Source organism: Eurosta solidaginis, chromosome 4, assembly GCF_040869045.1.
Source record: "Eurosta solidaginis isolate ZX-2024a chromosome 4, ASM4086904v1, whole genome shotgun sequence".
Classification (NCBI taxonomy): domain Eukaryota; kingdom Metazoa; phylum Arthropoda; class Insecta; order Diptera; family Tephritidae; genus Eurosta; species Eurosta solidaginis.
The window spans coordinates 71,191,160-71,202,044 of record NC_090322.1 but is presented as its reverse complement, the minus strand read 5'-3'; the positions used below and the strand labels follow the sequence as shown (position 1 = coordinate 71,202,044).

The following is a 10,885-nucleotide window of genomic DNA, read 5'->3' as shown; positions in this document are numbered from 1 at the left end:
CATCTAAAACTTTAATGGTTTTTAAGAGACCCACAGCTTTACGCAAAAATTCAATTTGTTCGGGGCTGGCCGAGAAAACTTTTTTCCAAGGCAAAATAGCATCACATTTTCTACTGTTGAAAAAATCAAATAATTTATTTATAAATAAAAGATATTCCGCGGTGTTGAAATAGCTTTTAGAGTGGAAAGCCAAACTACCGGAGCTAAACCTGGCCAGCTAACTTAACGCTCATCTTTTGAAAATTGTTGGGATTAATGTGTGCATCCGTCAGTTTTGGGGCACAGCGAATAGGGTTCTGGGAGTCTTTACCATAAAAGTGAACAATATCGGACCAATTTATAGGGCGAGACTTAAAACTTATCCGATTTTTGGAATTTTGTGGGGACAGTCGATGGAGAAATGTATATCCTTGCCATTTACTTGAAAATAGGGACGTTCTTCAGAGACACCTAAGGCATAAGCTAAATGTTTAAAATGTGATCCCTGATCACTAACAAAATGGCAAAGCATTAAACCGATATTTTGCAGTTGGGTAATGGCCTCAAAAATGTATTTCTTGGCAACATCCCCGTCGCAAGAGTTATGAGCAATAAAATAAGCTAAAGGATGAGACCAAGACTCTCCGCCAATACCTTGGACCATAAGAGCAAATACGCTATTTCCTATTCGACTGGTGCGATTCTCATCGCCATAGTCCTCTAAACCTACAATTTTATCAAATTTGGGAAGATATTGCATGTGGCTCTTTAGTGCCATTTCATCGGACAAAATTGACACGAACTTTTGGTTCTGAGTAAAGCCACGGGCTCTTAATTCTAAACATTTAAGGGTACTATTACTACAGCCTGGATCCCGTGGCCATTCCGAAATGAACTCTTCTAAAGTTCTTTCTGTTGGAAACCTGAGGGGAGGCTAAAGGTGCCTATAAGCTAATGGGGAAATAAAGAATACACCTAAAGCCAATGCTTTGAAATAACTGTCGTATCTACGACCTTTTGGGTTGCGACTGTCATTTTTAAAGGAATTTTGTACCACTGAACTTATAGCCGGAGGAAGATTGCTACACAAGTTACGGACGGAATCGAACCCTCCTCCAAATCCGATAACTCTTTTTTCAAATTGTTTACTTTGGTGGCCATCTCTGCTAATTGGTACTTTAAATATATGATATTCCTATCCTTTTCTTCAAGGGCGGCCTTTAATTTTAAATTCTGTTCCTCGAGTCTCTTCTCTGTCTGCTCCAGAGGTTAAGCTTAAATTTGTTTGACTTCCCCTCTGTACAACCATTGGCTCTATTGCTAAATAATCATTATCAAGCTATATTTCGATGTCCAATAAATCTATTTCCTCCTGGCTTTCTTCTGCCACGGCAGCAAGTAAATATAAGTTGCTTGCTTCATTAAATAATTTGAACTATCGAAAATTGGATCAAGATCCTCAGTTCCTAACTCGACAACAGAATTAGGATCTATATTTTCAGACAAAGCACTGGGATCAGGCACATTTGTTGGCAGATTTTGGTCCGGAACAGCTTCTGGAAATAGTTTTCGGTCCATTTTCATTTTTTTGGAGAAGTGATGATCACATACAAAGAGATTCTTTGTTTTGGTATGTCCCACACCCAAGCGATTCATCCAAAGCAAACATCTACAGGGATTATTAAAGCGAAAACGAAACCGTAAAAAATTTCCTGTACTAATTATAAGGGCAATAATCTCACTCTATGGTTTTTAGAGAGAGAATACCCTAATAGGTTTTTATTGTTAGCAAACCTAACGGCATTATTATTATTATTTTTGAATAAATTTTATTGTCGCATTGTTAAAAGGAATTATTTATTTTTATTATGTCGAATCTTATTTTTCGATTTGCTACTACACTGACTTTCAACCAATGGCATGAAATAGACATGCAGTAACACTGAATACTACTTATTTAACCTTATCTTCATGCAAAATACAATATGAAACCTCTCATGTACCGGGTTTCAAAACACCAAATTTAGATTCATCTTTTTGAAATTTCTAATATTTCCTACACTCAATTGAGAAAAAGAAGATGAGGACTAAAAATACAAAATTTCTACTTAGTAGGTACGAGATATTTCATAAAAATACTTATGCACCGAATATCTTCATATAATATATACATTAATTGCAATTTTAGTATATTCAATTGCCTAATATACTCGACGCAAAGAACGCACATATTATTTAATTTACTAATTTGAAATTAGTTTCTATACAAAATGCAATAAAAATGTACTCGGTACTCTGGCTATTTTAGATCTAGCAACACCATGCATGCAACAAAGTAATATTAAATGTTATATATTATTAAAACTGCTTTAATTGATTATTTTGACGGTCACAACTTCTGCTTTTAAAATTAATTTTCACTTCAACTTATCTCTCTTGATCCTTCTCCCAATTGGGAAACTTAAAGAAATGCTGCCCGTCCCAACATCCAATGACGCATTTTTGCTCTGGTTCCCGCTTTTTTGCATTTCAGCTCTTCAGAGGGATTTATCTGTGATTGTTGCCAGTAACAACTAGAAGATAAATCCCTCGTGAGAGCGAAAATATGAGAGCGTAAACAAAAGATTCGTATCAATCTAATCTATGCCTCCGTCTTGTAGGGCAGGAGGGTTGCATTTTCACTTCTGCTTCTACCTGGGCTCGAATCGTAACATCTGTGATCGTATAACTCGTCACGTAAAAACATGCAGACCAATTCTAAATATTCTCGCGGAAGTTTGTTCTCGCGGATTTTTTTATTCCCGCGGAAAAATTCCTCCAATTCTTTTCTCCTAGGGAGAACAATAATTGGGGAATAGGAATTTCGAATTTTCGAAGTCAGCAGTTTTGTCAATTGAAATTTCGTTGCGCATTTTGTAAGATACTGTGTCACAGGATTTTATAAAATACTGTATCACAGGCTATGAAGTAGACTACGAAATATGAATTCAGGTTTTGTCATAATTTTTCAGTTTAATTGATTTCAATTTTTATGTTCAAGCGAATTTACTGATTTCAATAAATAATTTTTATAAAACGATCGACGTTCATCCTTGACAGAATCAGAAGTGGTTCGAACGCTCGTGAAAAAGTATTATTAAAGGAAAACGGTTAATGGTTAACGTGTAACGTATAAAACGGCTACGATTGTACAACGAAGGTACATTCAGGCAAAAACGACCAACGGTGTTGCAAAACCAACAGCAATCATCGGGGAATTCGTTGGACGAAGCTCAGCGTGACAGAGAACATTCAGAGTATTCAAAAGAATAATTCGTGAGTTTCAAACATTGTGCACGTAACGCACATTAAACATTTATACAACGTAAACGGTATAGTATGATGGTGAAATTATCCAGCTTAAATGTAGCTCAATTAAACGTCAATTAAACGTACTATTGCGTCAAAACGATATCGCGATTAGTGGTACTAAAACACATAAAGTTGCGGCTTTTTTGGAAGTGTTGGGTTCAGATGAGGTAGAGATTGAGGAGATTTCTTCAGCGGAGCCATGGGAGCAGCCATAAAATCAGCTACAAGAGTTAGTATGCAGTTTGGCAAATTCGGTGAAGGCTATTGAAGCTGCAATTAAGCCAGCATCGCTAAGCAACGATGGAGTCGATTCGGTAGAAATGGCAAGTGCACAGGAAAGTGGACGAATTTCTGATCCTTTATCGCAGGGTAGTTTATCAACGCATGTAGTGCATACTCAGAATGTTCAGGAAGTGGTAGTTCTTCCTGAATTTGATCCAGTTCGGAAGACAATTTCAGCGCATCAGTTTGTGGTAAAAGCTGAGCAGTTACAAAATGTGTACATGTGGAAAAATGAAACTGTGCTCCTCGCTGTGCAGCAGAAGCTTAAAGGTGTCGCAAAAATGTGGTTGGATGCTCAACCAGTTTTCAAGTCTCGGACAGAGTTTGTCCAAATGTTGTTACGTGATTTTCCATATGCATTGACCTCAGCTGAAGTTCATCGCGAGTTAGCAGCACGGCGACGTAAGCCAAGTGAGTCCCTTACTGAGTATTATTATATAATGCTGACTATTGGAAGGCGCTTCCTAGAACGCCATTAGCGATGAGTTTACGAACCAGCAATGAGTTGAGATAATGTCTTGAAAGTTTACGGTCAACGGCAGAAAGAAGCGGACATCGAAACATACTATGTGGGAGTTCATCGGAGTACAGCCCGGTAACAGTCGACACCAAAGAGAAACAGGTGAAATGTTATAATTGTAATGTATATGGTCATGTGGCAGCGAAATGCCGGCAACATCAAAAGAAGCAGCGATGTACTAAGTGTTCAAAAGTTGGGCACGACGCAAAAAAGTGTTCAGCAGAATCTAAACATACTGTTGCAAAGATAGATGGAAATGAAAATATACGACAAATGTTTCCGCCAATTGTCGAAGAGGTCGAGTGTGAAGGACGGAAGTACCAAGCCCTTATAGATACTGGTAGTGATCATTCACTTATAAGGAAGTCAGCGGTGTGGTTTAGCGCAAATCGAATGCCAATATATCAACGATTGAAAGGTTTTGGTGGCTCTATAGTTGAGGTCACTTACGTTGTAAATACTAAGATTAAATTTGCAGACAAGGTTATCAGTGCCAAATTGTATGAGGTACCGGATAACATGCTCAATTATGACTTTCTGCTAGGAAGGGATGTGCTATGCGGTCAAGATCGTCGTTTGTGAATTGATTCTGGATCAATAGTATTGGAAATTAAAAGCGGAACACAGTTCAATGTAAACAAGAAATTAGTTCAGAAGCAACAGCAGGAAGTACTCAAATTATTAAATGATTATGACGAATGTTTTGCAGAAGGCATATCTACTCTGGGAAGATCCAAAACTACATTAATGGACATACGTGTTACTACTGAGAGCCCTATTGTGGGTAAACCGTACCAGGTACCATTTGCAAAACTATGTCAACTTTCAAGAATATTAAAAGAACTCTTAGACAATAACATTATTCGACGCAGTTCTTCTCCATATGCCGCGTCTGTAGTGATGGTAGCACATGCCAATGGGGAGAGCAGGATGTGCGTAGACTACCGTGCATTAAATACAGTTACTGTAAGGAAACATTTTCCCATGCCAGTGGTTGAGGAGCAATTGGCTAAGTTAAGTGGCGGACAATTTTTTACAACTTTGGATATGACTAGCGGATATTATCAAGTCCCGATTCAAGAAGATTGTAAGAAACTTACAGCGTTTCTGACGCATGAGGGATTGTATGAACACAATGTGATGCCTTTTGGGTTAGTCAATACACCGATGGTATTTCAAGAAATGGTAGTACGAGTAATGTCGTCATTGAAGCACAGAGACAATGTAATCAGTTATGTGGATGAAGTGATCATAGCTACCCCGTCATTCGAGGAAGGAATAATAGTTTTAAGAGAGGTGTTGGAAGCGATTAAGCAAGATGGTCTTACTTACGACCTTCAAAGTGCCAATTCTTGGCGAACGATGTTATTTTCCTGGGTCACGAGGTGTCTAAAGCAGGTATAGCTCCGGGGAAAAAGAAGACGATATGTGTTGAAGGGTTTCCTCAGCCGACAACTGTTACCCAGGTAAGGCAATTTCTTGGATTAACAAGTTTCTTTCGCAAATTTTTTGAAGGCTACAGTCATATCGCTATTCCGCTCACTATGTTGTTAAAGAAGGATGCCGGTTTTGAGTGGGGTTCTTCACAGCAACAAGCTTTTGATGAGTTGAAGGGTGCTATATCAAGCAAACCAGTGTTGGCGTTATACGATTCTCATAAGCAGCACGAGGTACACACTGATGCTAGTCATGTCGGCCTTTCTTGAAGTTTATTCCAATATGGAGATGAAGGTATAAAACCAGTTTTCTTTTATAGTAGGCAATGTAGTGAGCCTGAGTCGAGATTTCCGAGTCACGAGTTGGAAGTATGTATCTTTTGGGAAAAACATTCACAGTAGTAACTGATTGCAATGCTATTGTTACAGCGAAAGCTACAACACGACTTCTTTCTTTACTGCGAGATGGTGGTTGAGATTACAAGAATTTGACTTCAAAACGATTCATCGACAGGGTCATAAAATGCAGCATGTAGACTGTATGAGCAGATCACCTAGTTTACCACCAAGCGAATGCTAGACGGTTGCAGAGAATATTTTAGCTATCACAACAGAAGGAAGCCATGATTGGGTGTATACAATGCAAATGCAAGATAAGAAACTTCAGGATATCGTGGAAGCATTGAAATCTAGTTCAGTATCAGCAAAGCAAATTCAACAAGATTATGAATTACACAAGGGTAGGTTATACCGCAAAGTTGAAGGTGGACGACGTTTGGTAATTCCTCAGGCCGTAAGATGGCGTATCACGAAGACTTGTCATGATGATTCCGGGCATTTTGGTGTTGAGAAGACATTACAACGACTTCAACGAGATTTCTGGTTTCATCGTATGAGGCGTTATGTTAAAGGATACATAGCGGCATGTCCAGAATGTTGCATGTATAAGGTACGAGGATGCAAACTCGAGGGGCAAATGCATCTCACAGAGATAACACCAATACAGTTTCGGTCAATACATATAGACCATTTGGGGCCGTTTCCCAAGAGCAGGAAAGGGAATCAGCATTTAATTGTTTTGGTATGTGCGTTTTCAAAATATACAATTTTGAAGGCGGTGCGAAATTCAAAATCAGCTCCAGTTATTGGCATGCTACAAGAAGTGATGTCGACGTTTGGTCAACCAGCTCAGATAACTACGGATCGTGGTACAGCATTCACTTCAAAAGATTTGGAGACGTTCTTACAAACATATGGTATTCGACATATTAAGATTGCAGTACGGACTCCGCGAGGAAATGGTCAAGCCGAACGTGTAAACAAGACCATTTTGCCAGCCATACGCACTATGATGAAAACTACAAAAGAATGGGGCTCTATATTACCCTCTGTACAATGGAGTCTAAATTCACAGCTAAATGCAACGACAAAAGTGAGTCCAAATGATGTCATATTTAACTACGACATGCGGGACTATAGTTTGAATAGGCTTATACAGTCAATTCACGACGAAGAAAACCAGGAAACAAATACCATCGAGGTGACTTATATTTACAAACGAAAGAGCAAATTGAAAAAGAGAGAATAAAGTGGCAGAAGCGATTTAATCAACGCCATCAGCAGCCGACACGATATAACAAAGGCGACTTAGTTATGATTACCAATGTATCAGGAGAGTCACACAAGTTAGATGCAAAATACAAAGACCCATATATGGTTATAGAGGTGTTGGATTATGGCCGATATATTGTAGAAGATATTGCCGATGTACCTGTAACTCAAAGACGTTATTGCGGAATTATTTCAAGTGATCAAATGAAACGTTGGTGCCAGCTTAGTCCAGAACTTGAGATAGAGAACAGCGATGATAGTTCAACCGACGATTAATCGAGGCCGCTTAATTGAAGTCTAGAGAGGCCGAACTGTAAGATACTGTGTCACAGGATTTGATAAAATACTGTATCACAGGCTATGAAGTAGACTACGAAATATGAATTTAGGTTTTGTCATAATTTTTCAGTTTAATTGATTTCAATTGTTATGTTCAAGCGAATTTACTGATTTCAATAAATAATTTTTATAAAACGATCGACGTTCATCCTTGACAATTTCTTATTTTGTTTAAAAAATTGTAAAGTTTAGTTATTGTTGCCAATTTGTTTGAAATTAAGAAATAAGGTATAAACAATGGACATTATTGCATTTTATGTGGTATTCACTGAAATGAGTAATGAATTGGTGCCACAGCAACATCAACAGAGAAGCATAAGAAGACCGGCGGGATAACACAAATCCGCCGGAGTTGCCAGCATTCATTCTGCAAAGTAATTTTCTGGCGGCCAAGTCGAGTTGAGTTCGCCATATGCCAAAATCTATTTAAGCTTTCTTAAACAATCCTTGCGCAATTTCTGGATGCCTGCATCAAATATGCGAAGAGCTCTTCCGTTGCTTATGATATATTTTTCGATTTAAAGAATATTGTGGTTGTTGTTGTTGTATTAACAGTGAGAATATAGTGGTAGAATGTAAATATGTACATATTTTAGCACAAATTTGTACAAATAAGTGTTCTTTCTTAAAATAACCAATTTCCTTTATCTATTTTGATGCATTCCCTTTAATTTAACTAGTGAAAAAACTCCTATGAAATGGCAGAGAAATCTCCCTCTCCCTCACATTCATAATATCTACTATTCACCCATAACCGGTTCCCGCTTTTTCGAACATTGTTCAGAATAAGAGGAAAGAGGGAAGTGAAAAAACTCACAAGGAATTTTTATTTAGAATACGAGGAATGGGAGAAGGGTAAAACTCGCACGGAATTTTCGTTTAGAATGGGATGATGATTTTCGGATTATGACATACGTGAACGAACGACTTCGATCGTAATTTTGGATCGCAACATACGTGACGAGTGACTGAACGTACACGTTACGTTCCAATTTCATTCGATCACAAACCGGCATTCGTATACATACAAATTTCATAAAAAATGTAAGTAAATTGTTGAAATATATGAATAAATAAAATATAATAACACATTTCAAACTCGTATTATTAACAAAGGTCGAATTCAAACAAACTAAATCCAATCCGAAAGGAAATAATGGCGGATTTCATGGCGGGACACCCAGGGCTGGCGAAGAATAATCTTCCAAACTCTGGAAACGGCAGAATTACCTCCAATAGACTTTGGGAGGAACTTTATAATATCTACATATGTATTGATAGTTGATTGCCAATATTTGTAGGTGTGATCACATATCTGAGAATTTTTATAATCGTTTTAAAAATGTTTAATACAAATTTTTAATAGCAACTTACAATCATAGCGTTGATGCTGTGGTACCCTTTACGGTTGAAATACATGTGTTCGTTCGCTATAGGTTTTTGTGAACCAATATGTGTACCGTCCACACATCCAATCACTAAAAAATTAATAACTATATTCTGTAATTTCATAACAATTATTATTAAATTTTGTTATGATATCCATCGACTGAGTGTGCGATAGGCACACAGTAGCACAGAGCAGCAGTGCTTGTGGCAAAGTGCAATGACCACGGCGTGTGCACTGGCGTGTAGGCCCGGAGCTTCAGCTTCGTGGATTCTTTAAACGTGATCACGGCACAGCACTACTCTCCCCAGTCAATGGTCAAACAGAATAAATTGTTTTGCACACTGGGATACTCTACCATAAGAAGAATAAGAAAACGACAAACGCACTTGCATGCCACACTTCAGCCATATGACCCACCGTATACTCACCTTTATGCATGGCAGCTCATTGTTGCAATGGTGGGTGGCTGCCCCTGTACCCGCCCTGCCATTGGCCTCATGGATGTTATTGAGGCCCCGTTATTTTACCACTAACCTCCCATGTCACAAACCAAAGGAAAACAAACTTATGTACAGATTATTAGTTATTATTCACAAAATCAATGCATTATACAAGTTGGTTTAGTTTTAGCCTAGCTGACCTGAATTTAATTCACAAAATAGGTTTTGATTTTAAACAGTAGAAAGTAATATGAAAGAAAGTATAAAAAAAATTAAATGGTAGAACAATAATCATTACTGCGTGTACACTGAATTGTATCTTGCCATCGAAAATGAATATACATATGTATGTAAAAATGTATGCGCGCATATCATTACGCATATGCAAAAAAAAAAAAATAAAAAAAAAGGAAACTTCACTTGATATATTAATATCTATTCATGTACAAATGTACATGCATATGTATGTACAGGCGTGTGCGTAAATGTATATATGCATATATAATCAAAAATACAATATTAATAAATTGGTAAATTTACATTAGGTATATGGGACATTAGGTAATTACAAATAATTTCATCTTCATATATATATATATAGCATTTCTACCTAGCGTCGAAGATCTTCTTGCTTGGAGAGATGTGTTTCCATTCCTTAAATAAGAATTAAAACATTTCCTAAGCCAATTACAAAATATAATTGTTTAAATGGTTAAAAGAAAATGACTTAATAATATTAGCCAACCGCAAATGTTGGCAATCATGTTAAATATTAAAGTATTATGAAGAGAGCTCAGTTAGGAAAAATATCTATAATAAATGGTTGCTTCGAATGATGTCATATAACCTTTGTTAATGTTGCATCATGCAGCTCTCTCAAACATGTCCACTTCACTAACATGTGTTTGATCGTAAAATGCTGGAGAGTCTGCTGTGCAACAAAAACAACAAAAATATTATATTTTGCGTTTACCTAACTACACTTTGGTAAGTAATGCATTTTGACCAACTTTTCGAAGTTGGCTAACTTAAGCTATAGTGGATCGTAAAAATAAAGGGCCTAAATCTTCTTAAGGCTTTCTTTAAGTCTATCTGCTGGTATAACAATACTAGGTATTTCCTTAAATTTTATAAAATTAATTCCATTTCTCTGCAACATTCTATGTATCCAAATTTTATGTTTCTAAACCTAAACTAACGAAGAAGAAGAACTCGTTTCTTCGAGTTTGAGTTGGAACTCTTAAACAAATTTACATTATATATAAGTTATGTGTATGTACATTAAAAATCTAATTTTTAAATTTTCGTTGGATAATTTACATTTCCTTATTGATTTGGGGTTTTGAAGACTCCAACGATGATGAAACGTATGTTAAAACAAGATTTTATGTACGGCCTATGTGATGGTCAGGGGCATGTAGATTTTCAGGAACTGGTGATGACTTGATGCTTATCACCGTGTAAGCGGAATGCGGTGAAGTAAAGATGTATGATGAAAGTATGATGCAAAAATATGCTGGCAAGTAGATTTTCGGAA

General features: G+C 37.1%; 1 pseudogene; it reads right to left on the bottom strand.

Moving 5' to 3' along the window:
- Positions 1-358: 358 nt before the first annotated feature.
- On the bottom strand, positions 359-1,288 carry LOC137248553 (uncharacterized; annotated as a pseudogene).
- Between the last annotated feature and the right edge of the window lie 9,597 nt (positions 1,289-10,885).